Raw genomic sequence first — 20,562 nt, forward strand, 5'->3', positions numbered from 1 at the left:
ATATATTTCCAGAATCAGTAACTTAAGCTGTTGGCTCAGGGTACTATGGCGGAATCCTCCCAACCTGAGGGCCAGTCATCTGCCAAGAAGAAGCACAGAAACATCAGGTCTGATCCAGTTGCTGATGTTCTTCATGTTTCACTGTTGCAGTCATTACATTTGGGTTATCTGCCTGCAGGTTGCCCTCAGCCAGCCTGAATATCAAAGTCTTGGATTCCTCCATCGGATGCTATTCCCTTCTTCCATGACGACAGGTTGCCAGGGGTATAAAACACGCAGCCGATGCCATTACAACAGTCTTTCTTGCCGCACGGTGCCCAAAGCCGAAGCAGTTCGTAAGTGCTGGTCATCCGACTCCTGAAATTTTTGTTTTCGAGTTTCAGAACCAAAGTCTTCAAAAAAGCTAAGTACCCCGTTGGGGATCCTTTTTCTTTCTCTTAACCGATGTCAGTAAAAGTTAACAATTGTATTACCTGTGGAAAGCAAATACCTCATAAAGATTTTCATTCATACTGCATTCCTTGCTTAGGCCCAGACCACGACATCCCTCACTGTCGGTTTTGTGCCTTATTCAACACAAGGACTATTCATCGTCATTTTTTTTTGCAGCAAATTATTTTGGTACTCAGTTTAATTATCCAGAAATGGCTTTGGTAAGCCATCTGACTACCGACATTCTGAAAAAACGTAAAGATAAAGACAGACCGCATAGGTCCAAAGCTACCAACAATGCTTTCGTTAAGCTATTCGTCAGTTCGCTGGTACTCAGTGAGGCACTTTCGCAGCCCCTGATACCCGCTACTTCAGATTCACAGGCCTCTACTGAGACCCATTCGGAGTCTGGTATGCCGCAAGATGCTTCTTCGACTATGGAACCTGCGGATGTCTCTACCTTGGATGGTTCCGGAGCCGGTGTGCAGGCACTGGCTTCTGAGGGTGTATTCAGGCCTACTGACTTGCATTTCAAACCGGCGCCATATTCTTCTTCACGGCCTAAAACTCAACCCACGCCTAGAAAAACCGCACGGTCAGGCCCATATGTCTAAAAAACAAATGATAAGAATGGCTGAAGACCTTATTACTTATTAGGGGAAGCCAGCCTTAACCCACTAAGAGACCTAGAACTGATTTTCCTTCTGGTTCTTCTGATCAGGATTCTGAAAATTCTGTTTCTTCTGATTATCAGGATTATAGGTTCATAGGTAGGTACTAGGCTATCGGCCCAAGGGCCTATGTAAGCCTAGCCAACAAGGTTTCCTAGCTTACGCCACCCAAGAAATTTATTTTCCTTTGCCACTGTCGAGCAGAGACACAGAAGTGATCCCTGGGGTGTATTTCCTATTTCCCATCCACTCATCAAGATTTGTCTTGAAGAGAGCTAATGAAGAACTTTGCTTGACATAGATGGGTAGCCTGTTCCAGAGTATGGGAAGTCTCTGGGACAGGAATCTATCCCTCCAGCATGTCCTGTTTATTGTGGTGACAAGGTTTAGGTCCCTAGAGCATGTAGCTCAGAGGGATTGGGATTTCTTTAGGTGTAGCATGTCCAACAGCTCTGGGCTTGACATAGCTTTATATGTTAGGCAGAGATCACCTCGGAGTAGGCGATATGCTATGGAGTAAAGCTGGAGTTTTTGAGGCGGTCACTGTAGGGCATTTGTTTGAGGCCAGTAATCCTCTTTGTGAGGTACTTCTGTGGCCTTTCCAGCTGCTGCAGATGTCTTGTGAGGTACATTCCAAAAGGGGCGTTGTACTCTATAATGGGTCTAATGAGTGTCAAGTAGAGGGGAACAATGTCCTCTTTTTTCCTGGATGAGAACCCTTTTTATGATGAGGTGTGCCACATAGAAGGACTTCTGACTACTGTGGCAATGTGATTATCAAAGGAGAGACTACTGTCCCCCTGGATCCCAAGGTCTCTTATCACGCATTTGGTGTTAAGTAGATTGCTGCCTATGTGGTAGTTCATGGGTACAGAGTTTTTACCAAAGGGGATGACACTGCACTTTTTGGCATTGAGCTTGAGGCCATGGCTCTGACACCAGGCATCTTTCTCAGCGAGGCCCTTCTGTAGGATGTCCACATCATTTGGGGACTTGACTATGGCTCCTAGTTTGCAGTCATCTGCGAACTTCGTTAGCCAGAGGCCTTCTGTATTAGCCTGTACTTCAGAGAAGTAGATACCAAACAGGAGAGGTCCCAGGATAGAACCCTGTGGTACTCCATTTGTCACTGCTTTGAGGTCAGATATGGAGTCTGCAACTTTTACAGTGTGGGTTCTGTCAGTGAGCCACTTGACAATCCATCTTGTGATGTAGGGAATTATACCTAGTTTAGTGAGTTTAGCTATAATTCCAGAATGGGGGATGGTGTTAAAAGCCTTGGCGAGGTCAAGATAGGCTGTGTGAACCACCTTACCCTCATCTGCGGCTTTGATGACTGCCTCAAAGAAGTCGATCAGGTTCAGGAGGCATGATCTGCCTTTCACAAACCCGAACTTGGTGGGATTCAGAGTTTGGAGGTTACCAATGTCTTTGTTTAGGAGTTCCATGATGATACGTTCCATGGCCTTGAAGACCAGGCTCATCAGGCTAATAGGTCGATAGTTCCCGGGATCAGTGGTGGCTCCCCCTTTATGGAGTGGGAAAACTGTTGCTGTGCACCATTCAGTGGGCACAAAGCCTGATGCGAGGCTATTATTGAACATGGTGCTTAAGTGGGGAGCCAGTTCGTTCTGAAGTTCGTGCAAAACGCAGCCTGGGATGTTGTCCAGTCCCATGGATGCTGTATTTTTGGCTTTAGAGAGTGCAGCTTTTACCTGCGTAGTTGTGATTACAGGGACTCTGCATTCTTCCTGTATAGATATGGACCCTTTAGGGGGTGAGGGGGCGGTAAAGTTAGCACTGAACCTATCTGCCAGGATGTTGGCAATATCAGTTGGTTCTGTAATTTTCTTGTCTTTGTGCTGTAACTCAGAGCAGATCTGGGTGTTGCCATCGAGATTCTTGACATAGCTATAGAATGCTTTGTGGTTGTCCTTGGAATTAGTGGCGATTTTGTTTTCATAGCTAGCTTTGGAGGATCTTATAAAGGATCTCAGCTTCTTACTGAGGCTGACTAGGAAGCTTCTCCACTCATGGGATTTTACTCTCTTTTGCAACAGTTTCTTCCTTCTGTTGTACAGTTTGTTTATGGCAGGGGACGACCAGATTGGCTTCCTTTTTTTGGAGGATAGCATCTTGGTTCTGTTTGGGATAGCACGATCCATGCACTCGTGTAAGTGCTTATAGAGTGCATTTGTGTAGGATTCAGCAGTTGTAACTGTATTGTTTTTCCAGTTAATGGTGGGGTCATTGAAGTCGCTCATTATTAGAGTGTTTGGTTGAACCCTAATATTTTGCAGTACATCAAGAAAAGAGGAGTGGGAATCCTGGGGCATGGTGGGGGATCTGTAGCAAGCTACAATTTAGATTGCAGTTTTGCCAAGAGTTAGTTGCACTTGGATAACCTTGGATGCATTATTGTGAGCAACTAGCCTGGAGGTGTGGATATCCTTAATGAATATGGACACACCTCCGCCTTTGGTGTTTCGGTCCAGGTTACATGGCTGAAAAGTGTGGTATGAGTTATAGCCTGGTAGTGCAGGGGTGCTCTCTGGAGCCTTGAACCAGGTCTCAGTCACTGCACAGATATCCATGTTCTCCATTTTAAGGAGTACCTTGAGTGAGTGCATTTTGAGATTTAGACTTCTAGCTTTGAGTAGCATTACCCTCAGCTTTTGCTTGCCTGTTCCTGTTATGGTGGTGAATTTGTTACTTGATCCTTGCCTAAAAAAGGCACTATAGGGGCAACAAGAGCCTTAGCCAGTATCCGGAATCCCAGGGGCGTCAGGTGCAGGCCATCAGTGACAAAGCATCCTGGTCTGTCGATCATGTCATCCCAAGCAGACAGATACTGGATCCCCTTAGAATGACACCAAAAGCTTAGCCAATTGCTGAAGTCAATCATTTTGTCCTTGTACTGTGGTATCATTCTGGGCGATGGCAGAATGCTACTCAGGTCATACCTGCCTGGGCTACAAGATCGGAGAGCTCTTCCATGTCCCTTTTCATGTAGTCCAGGGAGGTACATCTCAGGTCATTCACACCAACATGGACAATGACAGAGTCATATTTGTACTTGTTGTGGAGTGACCTGAGTGCGTGGGTTATGTGGCGGATCCTGGCACCCGACAGGCAGCTGACAGTAACCTTCTCCTTGTTTAGTCTTATCTACCTATGAGGATTCTGATGCAGAGGATTCATTTTCTCTATTTCCCCTCCAGAAGATTTTTCTTTTGGTGAAACCTTGCACACACTTAGGGAGGATTTCCTTTGGGAAAAGCCAGGATTACTCTGACTCCAAAAAGAGGCTTAGGGAATTCTTACTCCTCCCTCAACACAGACCTTTAGCTATCCCTCCTGTCCTGGACATTGTAGATGATGCCTTTTTGGACTCTAGCCTGGCCCCAGACACTTTACCTCCAGCTCCCAGGAAGCCTGACAGGTATTAGAGCACCTGATTCTCACAAGTTCCTCTTCAAGAATCCTACTGCGGACCCAGAGACGATTTCCCAAGGACCTAAAGGCATTAAGGCTACTACTGCCAAAAACCCTACCCCGTCTGATAGAGATTCCAGGGCCTTGGACAGATGGGGTTAGAAGGTATACACTTCTTCTACTTTGGCCATTAGGGCCTTAGACTGCCAGTTTCATATGTTAAAGTATCAGCAGCATATTATGGTACTACTTAAACAGAAAAGGATGTTGATTCCTGACTGTGCTGAAAATAAAGAATTACAGGATTTAATGCATTCTGCTGAACAATTGGTAAACATACTTTGCAATGTGGTTTTGACTGTTTAGAAGCATCTTGCAGGGCTGCTGTCACTGGGTCTGTACTTAGAAGGCATGCTTGGCTTAAGGAGCAAAATTTGCCAGATCGTGTTAAAGCTAAATTACTGGATGCTCCCTTAAACCAAGACTGCCTGTTTGGCAACAAAGCAGAAGTCGTCCTTAAAAAGATGGAGGAAAAAGTTAAATATATGCAAACTGTTAAAGATTTCCTGCAAGTACAGCCTCCCAGATTTAGCAGGCATTGGTCTTGTAAGAATTGGTCCTTTCCTGTCTCTTCCAAGTTTTCTCAGTCCAAACCTAGGAACAGCAGACCACCTAGGCTACAGTCTCAAGGTACTCACAGGCCTAAGCAGTGGGGAGCTCCCACTTCCAAAGCTGGAAGTAGTAAGACACCCCCCTATGGCAAAATGTCACAATGACTTAACCCTAAACCTTCTAAGCCCTGCTCAACTGCCTGCTCCCTTAGGGAGAAAGCTCGCCCTGCATGCAAAAAACTGGGAACTCATTACCCAGGACAAATGGGTTTTAAATAGTTTTCCAAGGATATGGATTCCACTTCCACACCTTACCAACCGCAAACGGTTGGCCAGACTTACCCCCAAATCAGTGGGCAGAGGCTCAACAGCAGGTTCTCTCTCTCCTAAGTATCAGGGCTATTCAACCGGTCCGAGCAGACGAAAGGGGACAAGGTTTTTTACTCAAGACATTTTTCCTGGTACCCAGAAAAGACAGGTCCTGGCGTCCTATCCTGGACCTCTCTGTTCTAAACACCTTTTTGGTAATCTCAAAATTCAAAATGCTAACACTTCAACAGCTGCTTCCTATGCTAGGCAAAGATGCCTGGTTGGCAACCTTAGACTTAAAGGAAGCATACCTGCACATTCCAATAAGGGAATCCTGCAGGAAATACCTACACTTCAGAGCAGGCTCCAGGCACTATCAGTTCTCTGCACTTTCCTTTGGCTTATCTACTGCACCCAGGGTATTCACAAAGTGTCTAGCTCCAGTCATTGCCTTTTGCAGGCAAAAAAATATTCAAATATACCCATACCTGGACGATTGTCTAATTCCGGCAGAAAGCCAGGACATGCTACTAAAACATCTGGCATTTGTAAAGATACTTCTAACCTCGCTGGGGTACACCATAAACGAAAAGAAATCTCATCTAGTACCCTGCCAACAAATTGTATTCCTGGGAGCAAGCTTGAACACAACTTCCCAGATGGCTTACCTCACACCAGAGAAACAAATTTATTTGGCAACCTACTTTAAACTACTGGCCACAAAGACCCAGCTATCTGCAAGGAAAATCCTGCAAGTCCTGGGGTTCATGGCCTCTTGTATTCTACTAATTCCATATGCAAGACTGCATATGAGGAAACTACAATGGTAACTAAAAAGCCTATGGTGTCAACATTCTCAAGACCTGAAATCAATGATTCCTATCATTCCTTGTATAAAGACAGAGTTCCTTGGTGGGCAGCAGCCTGCTACCACAACAAGGGGCTCCATTCACTCTGCCCTCTGCCTCCCAAACCCTAACAATAGATGCATCAGACTATGTATGGGGGTCTCACTTGGCAGGGCAGTGCATTCAGGGCAAATGGAACCAGAGTCAGATGCACCTGCATATCAATCAAAAAGAAATGTTAGCTGTACAGAATTCCCTGATAGCCTTCAAGGACCACATTCTTCCAGGACAATTATTGGTAAAGACAGACAACACCACTGTTATGTGGTACATAAACAAGCAGGGGGGGAACCCACTCGTACCCTCTCTGCAGACTAGCCATGGCTCTATGGAACACAGCCTTGAGCTACCAAGTGCACCTACAAGCTCAATTCCTGCCAGGCAAGCTAAATTCACTGGCAGACAACCTAAGCAGAAATCTCATGGACCCACACAAGTGGAAACTGGAACCAAAGATATTCAACCTTTTCGAGAAACAAATGGAGGAATCCAGAGATAGACCTGTTTGCCTCCCCTTAGAACTACCAACTGGACAAATTCTGCACAAGGACTTCCCACAGTCAAGCTTGGAAAGTGGATGCCCTGTCCTTCACCTGGGAAAGCCTCTCAGTTTATGCCTTTTCCCCCTCTGCCTCTCCTCTCGAAAGTTCTGCTAAAGATCAAACAGGACAAACCAAGGACAGTACTGATTGCACCAGACTGGCCATGCCAGCACTGGTACCCCTTCTTGTGCAGAATGTCACTGCTGGAACCATGGCACCTGCCTCAGACTCCTTCCCCGCTGTCCCAGCAGGAGGGCCAGATTCTGCACCCTCAGCTTCAAACCCTGAACCTTGCAGCCTGGCTAATTCCTTGAGCTCTCCAATAACATCCCTCAGTAAGCAGGTACTAGATATCATTCTGGAGGCAAGGAGGCCTAGTACTAGAAAATCCTGTGCTGAAAAGTGGAAAAGATACTGTTCCTGGAGCCAGACTCAGGATGGGCACAACAGTGCCCAGCTTACCGCATATTCTTCAGTACTTAAGAGAGATGATCCACAAGGGCTTTTCCTTCTCATCAATTAAAATTCATGCCACTGCCATTTCATCTCATTGTAATACTGAACCATCCCTCTTTTCTCACCCCCTGCTAAAGCAATTCCTCAGAGGGGCCAAAAATCTAAGACCACCCAGGAGAGCCCCTACTCCAGCCTGGGACCTTAACTTTGTATTGAAAAAGCTCACTCTACCTCCTTTTGAGCCAGCTGCAACTGCAGAGTTGAAATTCCTTTCTTGGAAAACAGCCTTCCTTCTAGCCATCACATCAACAAGAAGAGTGTCTGAATTACAGGCCCTCATGGCAGTGGAGCCATGCATCATCTTCCATGCAGACAGGGTGTCCCTCAGGACCAATCCTTCCTTTATGCCCAAGGTGGTGTCTAGTGTGGCCCTTAATCAGTCCATTCATTTGCCTACTTTTTTTTCCAAATCCACAAAACAAAGGAGAATGAATACTGCACTCTTTGGACATGCACAGGCAACTTAGATCTTATTTGGACAGGACTAAGCCTCTCAGAAAATCTCAACAGCTGCTAGTTGGCTTTGCTGCAGGGGCAGAGGGGAAGGCCATTTCAAAGCAAACCATTTCTAAGTGGATAGCCCATTACATTCATTTCTGCTATAAGCACCATGGAAAACCTACCTCACAGGGGATAAGATCACATTCCACCAGGGCTGCATCTACCTCTACAGCCTTTCTCAGAGGTGTCCCTACCAGGGACATCCTAGAAGCTGCTACCTGGTGCGCTCTGTACATACCTTCACCAAGCATTACCACATGCCTATTTTCTCTAAATCCAGAGCTGGTTTTCCACTGCAGTCTTGCAGGGCTTAAATACTGGTCCTAATGCTCTCTAACGTCCTCCTCCCTTCCTTAGCTTTGGGAATCAACCCAAATGTAATAACTGCAACAATGAAACATGAAGAACATAGTACAGTTGTGTACACTTACCATAAATGTAGATGTTCGAGTGTATTCACTGTTGCAGTCCTGGTTACCCTCCCTCCAGCCCCCTGACTTCTCTTGGCTATACCTTTCTTCTTCTTTAGTGTATTTCAGCTTTCTGGTGTATTTACTTTTTGTTGGAGGTGTAACCTAACATATAATTGCTTTCCATTATGGGGGCACCTGACATCTGGGGCAAGAAAACCTGATGTAATGGCGTCGGCTGCATGTTTTATACCCCTGACGACCTGCCTTCATGGAAGAAGAGACAGCATCTGATGCAGGAATCCAAGACTTTGATATTCAGGCTAGATGAGGGCTACCTGCAGGTAGATAACCCAAATGTAATGACTGCAACAGTGAATACACTCAAACATCTACATTTATGGTAAGTGTACACAACTGTACTTTCTATCTCCCCCAGATGTCTGTCTATAGTGTATGGAAAGCCCCGAAGACTGTCTGGTGCTTGTTTCAGATTCCTCTGCCGCAGCCCTTTTGGAAAGTGGCATGCATCCAAATTATTGCACATCCCTGGAGGCTTTTCCACCATCTTCTCTTGATGTTGAGGGAGGACCTCAGCTGTCAATATCCAAGGGACCAAGGAGTATTCCTCACATTTTAGTAAAGAAGGAAATACCTATCACTGTTACTGAGTCTTGTCAAGGGTCTGACCTTCTGAGGGTTTTTTGGGGGGACATCCCACAGAAAAAGAAACAGAAATCTAAACATATCTCCCCTGTTGTAAAATATCACCAGTATGAAAGGTATTCATGAACTCAAAGTTTATTTAATGCCTTAATGACCTTGAAGCCTCCTCAAGGGGTGTCTATTTTTGTCCCCCAGTTTTTAACTCCTTTTCAAAGGATTCCTCGGACGAGGACTTAGATTCTGGAGAAGAATCCCTAGCTTATTATTTTCGAATTCTTTCCCCTCTGGACTAAGGTTCAGAGAGAGAGGATTCTTTTAAGTCCATATTCCACCTTGAAGGAGTTGTACTTTGGGGATACTGCCGCCCAATTGATGGACTATTTTAATGGGATTGTTTGCATGTCACTGCTATTTAAAAGAGGTACTATGACCTTCTACAGATGGATCTCCCAAACCATCAGCTGTCCCTGCTGTTCTGGAAGCCCTTTATGTCCACCTTTTTTGCAGCCTCTGTAGCTCCAGACGCTCAGCGTCCTGCTGCAAGGTACGGACGACTGCAAGTTTCTGTGTAAGCATCCTTCTGCTAAGCCCTCAGTGGTATCCGTTTCTTGTGACAAGCCCTCTAAGTTGTCGCCATCCACTAAATCCTTTCCTTCAGATAAGGATATCTGGGCCATGAAAATGCTGGGCAAGAAGGTTTATCCTCCTGCCTCCCTGTCTATTAGGGCCATTGACTACCAAACTCATATGACCAGGTATGTTTTGGCCCTCCTTTCTCAGGTATCTAAGGTGGTACCTGACCTTCCTGATTCTGATTGGAAGGCTTCTGCCCTTTCCCTGCTGGGATGCACTTCCCAGGTTGCCCTTCATTTAATAAGATGCAGATGTGATGCAGGTGATGCCTCTTCCAGGGCTGCTGCTTTTGGTTTGGTGATGAGGGTTCTTTTTTGCTGATTTCAGGCTTTACATGATGATGATAAAGCCAAGCTTTTGGATGCACCTTGGATAACAAAAGTCTTTTTGTGACTGATGCTACTGCTGCTTACTTATTTAAGTCCCTCCAGAATAAGAATAAGGCATTGCTGGAACGTGAACATATTTTCTTCCCCCTATTCCCAAATTCCAGAGGAATTATCCTTCTAAGTCTGCCTTTACTCGTAGACAGACTTGCCCTCCTCCTAAAGTTAAGAAAGGATCTACGCGTGTTCCTCCTTCTAAGTCTACTCAGACTCCTCCTTCTAAGAAACCTTCCTTTTAGGATAAGCCTGATTCTGTTTGATGTTTGGCCTTCCCTTCCCCTCAGCCAGGTTTCCTTGTCTCTCTACCTTTCTTTATCTCTTCCAAATTGGCATCAGATTCACATTCTTGGGTGCTGTTGGTTATCTGTCAGGGACAGTTAATGGTTTGGAAATCCCTTCCTCCATTTTCAGGCATGACTTAACCTCCTTGAGAACAGGTTCCTCATTTTCCATAGGCTCTACAGTCCCTTTTGGATCAGGGCACTATTCAGCTTGTTCTACCCACCCAGATTGGGAAAGGATTTTAGTCCAAAATGTTTTTGGTTCTTCAGAAAGAGGGTACACAAAGGCCAATTTTGGATCTTTCTCTGCTCAACACCTTTCTCAAGATTCCTCCTTTTTAGATGTTGTCCCTTCAGAACCTGTTTCCTCATCTTTTGCAGGCCTTTATGTTTCTGGAGATCTCAAGGATGCATGCTTTCACATCCCAATTCACCTTCTGTTCAGGAAATTTTTAAGTTCCTCTGTTTCTTCATTGCATTTTCAATTCTCTGATTTGCCCTTTGACCTTTCTTCTGTCCCAAGGGTGCTCACCAAATGCATTGCTCCTGTTATTGTATTTTGCAGTTTTCGGGGTATACTGATTTTCCTGGACATTCTGTTTATTCAAGTCCTTTCTCCAAGCAGTTTGTTGCAGGATCTCCAGTTTACCATTTGTCTGTTATACAATCTGGGGTTCACCATAAACCTCCAGAAAGCAGTTCTGATGCCTTGCTAGGATCATGTTTTTCTCAGATGCAGGCTTCAGATCATTACAATATTGGCCATCTCTCCCTTCCCCCAAGGTTCTGTCCCTGACCGTTGTTTTCCAGTCTCATCTTCCTCTGTCGCCTATCACAGTCAGTGAATTTGGGTTTTATGGTCTACACCATTCCCATGCTCTCTCTTATGAGGCTCCATATGAGGAAATTTCAATGATACCACAAATCGGTCTGGCTCCAACATTGCCAACCCCCCCCCCCCCGAGTTCCCTGTTCCTTTTCTTCCTTCTCACAAGCTAGAGAGTTTCGGTGGTGGATTCATCAGCTCTGTCTCAATCCAGGGCTTCCCTTTCATGCTCCAATATCCCCCCCTCAAAGCTAGAGAGTTTTGGTGGTGGATTCATCAGCTCTGTCTCTATCCAGGGCTTCCCTTTCATGCTCCAATACCCCCCCCTCAAAGCTAGAGAGTTTTGGTGGTGGATTCATCAGCTCTGTCTCTATCCAGGGCTTCCCTTTCATGCTCCAATACCCCCCCCCCTCAAAGCTAGAGAGTTTCGGTGGTGGATTCATCAGCTCTGTCTCAATCCAGGGCTTCCCTTTCATGCTTCAATACCCCTCCCCCTCAGAAGCTGTTCACAGATGTCTCAGACATGGGATGGGGAGCTTCTTGTGGCTCCCCTGAAGGTCCAGGGTCTCTGGCTCCTCATTAGAGGTCAGATTGTATAAAAATAAAAGAGATGAGGGCTATGTTTGTGGCTCTGAAAGCTTTTCAATTCCCTCTTTCATCCCGGACCCCTTAAAAACTTCACAGAGAATACCATAGTGATGTGGTATGTCAACAAGCAAGGGGCATGTGGTCCTATCTCCTTTGCAGACTAGCTTTTGGGTCTGGGATCTAGTTATCCAGAATCAAGCAACTCTTCAGGTGGTTTACTTTCCCTCAGAGCATAATCTAGTGGCAGACACACTGCCAAGGTCCAGAACACAAGCTCTCAAATTAATGCTTCACAGAGATGTGTTCCTGGACATTGTCCTTTAATGAGGTATTCCTCAGGTAGATCTTTTTACCTCCCCTCTGAATAGACAACTTCCTCTGTTCTTTTCCAGAGTCCAAAGTCCTTTGGCTTGGAAAGTGGATGCCCTGCCTTTTCCTTGGAAGGGAATGTTTCTGTATACTTTTCACTTCTTTATTTGTTTCTGTGAGTTCTGCACCAGTACAGGCATGACTCTCCCAAACTCTTGCTGGTGGATCCCTTTTGGCCTAGACAGCATTTGTCCCCCCTTCTTCCTCACTTGGCCAAGAGCAATTGCCACTGGATGGATCTTCTCACACAAGACAAAGGATCTTTTGTCCATCCTCACCAGTCCACTCTTCAAATGACACTGTGAGTTACATGGTTTTGATCCATGTAGACATCTCTGAAACATGGCTAAAACCTCACATTAGTGACCCTGAATCCCCCCCCCCCCAGATACCAATGCCTCAGATACGACCACATAAATAGAAAAGGTGGTGGTGTAGCCTTAATCTACTCCAGCCAGCTGTCCATCACCCCATACCCCAACCCCATCTCTCCTTTCAACAATGCTAAGCTAGTAATAGGCCTACTAAAGGTAAACAACCACAAAAGTATCTGCATAATTTCCCTCTACATCCCCCCTGGAAATAACACCAGTACTCTTGAGGAAATCCTATCCTGGGCCTCCTCCAATATCAAGCTAGAGACCTATATACTTGGAGATGTAAACATCGACTGGAATAAAATCAAAAACCCTTACCCGTCCTTATCCATCTATCTGTTTAATTACACCCAACTAACTAACTCCATTACCAGGCCTAACAAAACAATCGTTGGTTCCATACTAGACTGGATCCTAGTATCCCATCCAAACAAAGTCATAAATTCCGGTGTCATACCTGACCCATTAGGAGACCACTTACCATCCTTCACCCATCGAGCTACCCCCTCTTCTCCTCAATTACACCAGTTTATCCAGACTCAAAACCTCACAAACTTTAACCCAATAAGTTTCTCTGACTCCCTAAGACAAACTAACTGGAACCCCCTAAAAACCCTTCCTCTAGACCAAGTCATTGAGCTTTTCAATTCAACCTTTTTAGATATCCTGAACTCCCTAGCTCCAGTAAGAACAAAAAGAGTAAAAGGCAAGACTGCCGCTTGGCTAACCGAAGACACCAAAAAACTTATGCTACAAAGAGACAAAACCTGGAAAACATGTCTCCAACACAAACCGCCTGAAATTATACTTAGATACAAACAACTATGCAGCATTGTTAAAAAACAAATAACTAGAGACAAAAAGTCTTACTGTACCAAACTTCAGTTAAATAATCCAAAAAACCCCCAAGCTATTCTGGAACTCCATTAATTCCCTTCTCAACGCAAGTACTAAAACCAACCCCTGCCCAGACACCAGCAAATCTGACCATGAAATAGCCTCTGTATTCAGTTCCTTCTTTACCAACTCTATAGCAGAACTAACCAAGTCCTTCCCCCAGAATAACCTTCCCCCCTCAAACCACCCAATCCTCCTCATCCCCTACTCTTCCTACTTTTGAACTTAAACCCATCTCAACCTCTCACATAAAGAAGCTACTCTCTAACCTAAAACCTTGCTCCAATGCCCCTGACAACATCCCATCCACCTTCCTAAAAACAGCCGCAGATGGTATCGCTCTCCCCATCAGTATCCTGATCGATCAATCAATCCATGCTGGAATCATACATTCCTAAATTATGGCGTTCTGCCTTTATTCTACCTCTCCATAAAGGAGGCAAAAATAATAGTACTTCAAACTTCCACCCCATAGCTATCCTCTCCCCAATCTCTAAACTCCTTGAAAAATGCATCCACCTTCAGCTTATGCCATTCCTAACCAAACACCAACTAATCACTCCTACCCAACACGGTGTCTGACCTGGCCACAGTACCATCACTGCTCTTCTGTCCTTCCTACACACTGTAAACTTCGCCTGTGACTCTGGAAAAATAGTTTCTACAGTTCTACTGGATTTATCCAAAGCATTCAATACCATCTCCCACACCCACCTCCTAAACCATCTTTCTAATCTTAATCTCTCCCTCAATGCATTATCCTGGTTCTCTAGCTATCTTTCCGACAGGTCTCAGGCTGTAAAATGGGAGAAAGGCACCTCTACCTTCCTTCCTACCCCCACTGGAGTACCCCAAGGATCCATACTTGGCCCATTGCTATTCAACATCTTTATTAACGACTTCCACAAAGCCTTACCCAACACCAAAATTGTGCAATACGCAGATAATTCTACTTTAATCTGCTGTGCCTCAAACCTTTCTGAACTCCAAAGAGTCACCCAAACTGCTTTCTCCACTGAAAACTGGATGCTCCAAAATCATCTCACTCTAAATGCTAGCAAATCCAAAATACTTTTATTCTCTCCCTCAAAAGCTCCCCACATTAACAAAACATCATTCCAAATCACTAGCCTAAACAATTCTACTATAGAAGTTGTTCCCTTCGCCAAACTCCTCGGTGTTACTATCGATGAACACCTAAAATTCGATACTCACATCCAGCAAAACATTAAGAAAACCCATATACAACTTGGCTTACTATACAGAAACAGCCACTTCCTCTCTCCCTCCGCTAGACTAACTCGAGCCACTACCTATCTGCTCCCCTCACTACTATATGGTGCTCCCCTACTAACTAATTTATCCGCTACTCTTACCTCCAAACTGGAGGTCTGTTACAATAAGATTTCCAAATTTGCTACCAAGGCCAAAGCCCCTCCTCTCACCATTGTGCTTCCCTTCATTTGCTAAATTGGTTTGAGCTCCCCAACCATTTGGATTACCTCCAACTCATCACAGCCCACAAATTATTATTTCAACCAACTAGGTGTCCTGCACTAACATCCTCCAACCTTATACTCCTCGCAGAACTCTCAGATCTACCCACCAAAAATTAATCTCTGTCCACAAACCCAACCGCCCTGCAGGTCAGCATCTCCTATCATTTTCCTCAGCTAAAAAAAATGGAATTCTCTCCCTACTTCCCTAAGGACCTTCAAAAACTTTGAAAATGTTAAAACTCAGCTACATTCCCATCTCTTCTCAACTAGGGAATGCAACTGTGCTCTCCCCCTCCTCCTCCTAACCACTCCTACCCCCCTTACTCCCCTGGCTAACTCTGAACTCCAGCTGACCAGTTGACCTGATACAATGTGTACTCTCTGTAAATAACAAAACTGTACTTTGTATGTTAAATGTTATTGGCTGCTGTTCATGCTAAAACAAAAATGTAACTGCTTCCTTCTTCTTCTGTGTATGGTAAATGCTATTGCCAGTTTCTCGTGCTAAAATGAAATTATAATTGCTTTCTTCTTCGTAATTGTACCTCTCTAAAGTACGCTTTGCAATAATTCACTGTAGTATTCTCTGTAACTAAACTGTGTAATGCGGAGCTTTTCTCCCCGGGCCTCCACTGAAAATGGGCTTCCTGAGCCCAGTGGACCTCCCTGGTCACCAAACTGGAAATAAATAAACAAATAATGGTTTTGATCCCTTTTAGGAACTTCTTTTCTGAGGACATGCTCTGCATTCTGCCGGAGGACAGGAAACCATTGCCAGAAAATCCTATGTCCAAATTGAAAAGATGTTCTGTCTGGTGCTTCTCATGCCATCAGAAACCCCAATCTGTGGAGGTTCCTCTGTGTGATCTGCTCCATGCTGGGTTGACATATTCTTCAGTTAAAGCTCATCTGTCAGCAATTTCAGCTGGTCTACCCAATGAATCCTACTCTGGTCTCTAGGTTTGAGGTCAAGCAATTTTTTAAAGGTGACCTTCATATCAGGCATCCCAGGAAGGTTATTCTGCCTTATTGGGACCTCAGTTTTGCACTTGAAAAATTGACCCACGATCCTTTTGAGCCTGCTTCTTCAGCTTCCTTACAACATTGTATTTGGAAGACTGTTCTTCTTTTGGGTCTTACTTCTGCCAAGAGAGTGTCTGAACTTAAGGCTGTCTTGGCTATTCCTCCTTTTTTATGTGTGTGTGTGTGTGTGTGTGTGTGTGTGTGTGTGTGTGTGTGTGTGTGTGTAGATATATAGATATATGTATGTGTATACACATATATGTACTTAGTCAACCAATGGTTAGCCAGCTGGCTCACAGAAAGGACCCAGGAAGTTAGAACTGGGGAGTCCACCTCTACAAATATGCCAGTCACAAGCAGAATCCCTCAAGGATTAGTCCTGGACTGTTCCTTTTTGGCATTTACTTCTCTGAAGTCAAGTTCAATGTCAAGGGCCTCTGGTTGACTAACTTTTCCAAATGATTGCAAATTAGGAGCAGTAATAGAAACTCCCACTGACACAAATGTTCTTCAGGAAGGGCTGACACAGACAAATAACTTTCATAGCCATGGACTAAAAATAAATGCCAAGAATTGCATAATAGTATCCTTTGGAAAGTCATCCACTCCTGTTACTTATCATATTGACAACATACCCCTAAGAGTTGACCCATTAGTTAGGGACTTGGGGACATATGTAGATAGCAGTCTAGTCTTTGGCCATCATGTGTCTACAGTAATGAGGAATTCATTCTATGCTGTGCAAGTTATAAATAAAGGTATGGCATCTAGGTCCAAGGAGGCCATTCTTCCACTGTATTCAGGATTTATATTATATTATCGAAAAACCTACTCAGCGAATGCCTGTTCACCAACCAGTAAACAGCAAACTCTCACTTCTTCGAACAGCCACTTCAGTGAATATTTTTCCTAGGAGAAAAAAAATCACTTGACCAACCAAAAACGGGACACTATTTCAAACCCTTCAAAGTGGGGGGCTTTGCCCCCACAACCCCCAATGTAAACTAATAATGTAATGTAACTAATGTAACTAAATATACCAACTCCAAGATCGCACTACAGTGGGGGAGAGGGCAAATTCCCGACGACTGCCAAGCGATTTTTCCCCCTAGGAAAAAATTTGCTGAAGTGGCCATTTGACGAAGTGAGTTTTCACTGTTTATTGGTCAGCGAACAATCATTCTATGACTAGGTATTTTGACAACGTAATGTAGACCTCTATTCAGCATTCATCAGACCTATCATTCAGTACAGTGCCTCCTTTGGTATATACCTAAACAGGCATATCCAACAATTACAGTGTCCACAGAGGTTGCTCACTAAGAATGCAGGGCATAAGTGATATGTCTTATGCAGACCACCTCAAGGCCCTATCCCTGTATTCTGTCTGCTATAGGCTTTTGAGGGGAGATCTATGCCTGGCATACAGAGCATTGTCAGGCCCACTCTGATGAACCTCCTGCATAGCCACAAAGCAAACAGCACCAGAATTACTCATTCTAAAGACTTAAACTTGTGTGTGATATAAATAGGACCCACTGGAGAGACAGGTGCCTATTCCAGAGACTACCCCATCTCTGGAATAGGCTTCCCATCTACATGAAGCGGAGCTCCTCCCTAACCCAATTCAAGTGTAACTTGGACAGTTGGATGGGGAATAGGAAATTCATCCCCGGTTTGGCACCTGTGTCTCGAATGGACAGGCAGCTTGTAAATGGTTCATCTCCCAGGCCCCTGCTTGTAAATGTTTCATCTCCCAAGCCCATGGTTACACTTATGAAGGGTACCAGAACTTGTCAGAGATTTGGAATGCATGGCTAGGCTTAAAAAGGTCCCTGTGGTCATTAGCCTAGTAAACACCTATGAACCTATTAGTTCTCTAATATGATCACTGCATGCACAGAGTAAATTATTGTGGGGGGGCGCAAACCCTCACTACTCTTTTATTCTTCTTCTGTTTTCTAACCACAATGCCTTGCACATAGAGATGGTTGGCTGATATGACCAAGAGAGTGATAACTGCATTGCTGTTACATTATCTATGTTACTGTTAAATGCTTGCTGTCTTTACATGCGAGGTATTAGCAGAGAGAGAGAGAGAGAGTCAGTATATTCCTTATTGTGTCTCAAACCTTCCTCCTACTAGAAAATTCTGCAGCTGCACAAGAGCAGGGTTTGGTCTTAGCTGCTTGCTGCACTTATGTTTTGACTGCATAACACTTGTGTATCACAACACATTTTGATACGACCTAGAGTAATAATCAAGTGAGAATCCCATGAGCTTAACCCAATGCAAGAGCCCCCTCAAGTTGTCGTATGATCCCAGTTATTCTCATTAGTGGTAATATATAATTATTGACCATGGGATGAGTAAGGCCAGTCTGTAACCAAATAGATAGGTTTATGTCAAGCACAAAAAGGGAAACGTGCTATGTTTAAAATGACAGACAAGGGTGGCTATCCTAATACCTGTGAACCTATTAGAATGTAATTATGAAAGGGAAACGTGCTATGCTTAAAATGACAGACAAGGGTGGCTATCCTAATACTTACCTGTGAACCTATTAGAATGTAATTATTAAAGGGAAAAGTGCTATGCTTAAAATGACAGACAAGGGTGGCTATCCTAATACTTACCTGTGAACCTATTAGAATGTAATTATGAAAGGGAAACGTGCTATGCTTAAAATGACAGACAAGGGTGGCTATCCTAATACTTACCTGTCAACCTATTAGAATGTAATTATGAAAGGGAAACGTGCTATGCTTAAAATGACAGACAAGGGTGGCTATCCTAATACTTACCTGTAAACCTATTAGAATGTAATTATGAAAGGGAAACGTGCTATGTTTAAAATGACAGACAAGGGTGGCTATCCTAATACTTACCTGTAAACCTATTAGAATGTAATTATGAAAGGGAAATGTGCTATGTTTAAAATGACAGACAAGGGTGGCTATCCTAATACTTACCTGTGAACCTATTAGAATGTAATTATGAAAGGGAAACGTGCTATGTTTAAAATGACAGACAAGGGTGGCTATCCTAATACTTACCTGTGAACCTATTAGAATGTCATTATTAAAGGGAAAAGTGCTATGCTTAAAATGACAGACAAGGGTGGCTATCCTAATACTTACCTGTGAACCTATTAGAATGTAATTATTAAAGGGAAACGTGCTATGTTTAAAATGACAGACAAGGGTGGCTATCCTAATACCTGTGAACCTATTAGAATGTAATTATGAAAGGGAAACGTGCTATGCTTAAAATGACAGACAAGGGTGGCTATCCTAATACTTACCTGTGAACCTATTAGAATGTAATTATGAAAGGGAAATGTGCTATCCTTAAAATGACAGACAAGGGTGGCTATCCTAATACTTACCTGTGAACCTATTAGAATGTAATTATTAAAGGGAAAAGTGCTATGCTTAAAATGACAGACAAGGGTGGCTATCCTAATACTTACCTGTGAACCTATTAGAATGTAATTATGAAAGGGAAACGTGCTATGTTTAAAATGACAGACAAGGGTGGCTATCCTAATACTTACCTGTGAACCTATTAGAATGTAATTATGAAAGGGAAATGTGCTATGTTTAAAATGACAGACAAGGGTGGCTATCCTAATACTTACCTGTGAACCTATTAGAATGTAATTATGAAAGGGAAACGTGCTATGTTTAAAATGACAGACAAGGGTGGCTATCCTAATACTTACCTGTGAACCTATTAGAATGTAATTATGAAAGGGAAACGTGCTATGTTTAAAATGACAGACAAGGGTGGCTATCCTAATACTTACCTGTGAACCTATTAGAATGTCATTATTAAAGGGAAAAGTGCTATGCTTAAAATGACAGACAAGGGTGGCTATCCTAATACTTACCTGTGAACCTATTAGAATGTAATTATTAAAGGGAAACGTGCTATGTTTAAAATGACAGACAAGGGTGGCTATCCTAATACCTGTGAACCTATTAGAATGTAATTATGAAAGGGAAACGTGCTATGCTTAAAATGACAGACAAGGGTGGCTATCCTAATACTTACCTGTGAACCTATTAGAATGTAATTATGAAAGGGAAATGTGCTATCCTTAAAATGACAGACAAGGGTGGCTATCCTAATACTTACCTGTGAACCTATTAGAATGTAATTATTAAAGGGAAAAGTGCTATGCTTAAAATGACAGACAAGGGTGGCTATCCTAATACTTACCTGTGAACCTATTAGAATGTAATTATGAAAGGGAAACGTGCTATGTTTAAAATGACAGACAAGGGTGGCTATCCTAATACTTACCTGTGAACCTATTAGAATGTAATTATGAAAGGGAAATGTGCTATGTTTAAAATGACAGACAAGGGTGGCTATCCTAATACTTACCTGTGAACCTATTAGAATGTAATTATGAAAGGGAAACGTGCTATGTTTAAAATGACAGACAAGGGTGGCTATCCTAATACTTACCTGTGAACCTATTAGAATGTAATTATGAAAGGGAAACGTGCTATGTTTAAAATGGCAGACAAGGGTGGCTATCCTAATACTTACCTGTGAACCTATTAGAATGTAATTATGAAAGGGAAATGTGCTATGTTTAAAATGACAGACAAGGGTGGCTATCCTAATACTTACCTGTGAACCTATTAGAATGTAATTATGAAAGGGAAAC

General features: G+C 43.6%; 1 protein-coding gene across 7 annotated transcripts in view; it reads left to right on the forward strand.

Moving 5' to 3' along the window:
- The window catches only part of LOC122813133 (phosphodiesterase 4D interacting protein), a 1,898,306-nt gene that overhangs the window by 1,609,368 nt on the left and 268,376 nt on the right, over positions 1-20,562 (forward strand). The gene's annotated exons all lie outside the window — the stretch shown is intronic.

Source organism: Protopterus annectens, chromosome 10.part0, assembly GCF_019279795.1.
Source record: "Protopterus annectens isolate FY-2018-M chromosome 10.part0, PAN1.0, whole genome shotgun sequence".
NCBI lineage: Eukaryota > Metazoa > Chordata > Ceratodontiformes > Protopteridae > Protopterus > Protopterus annectens.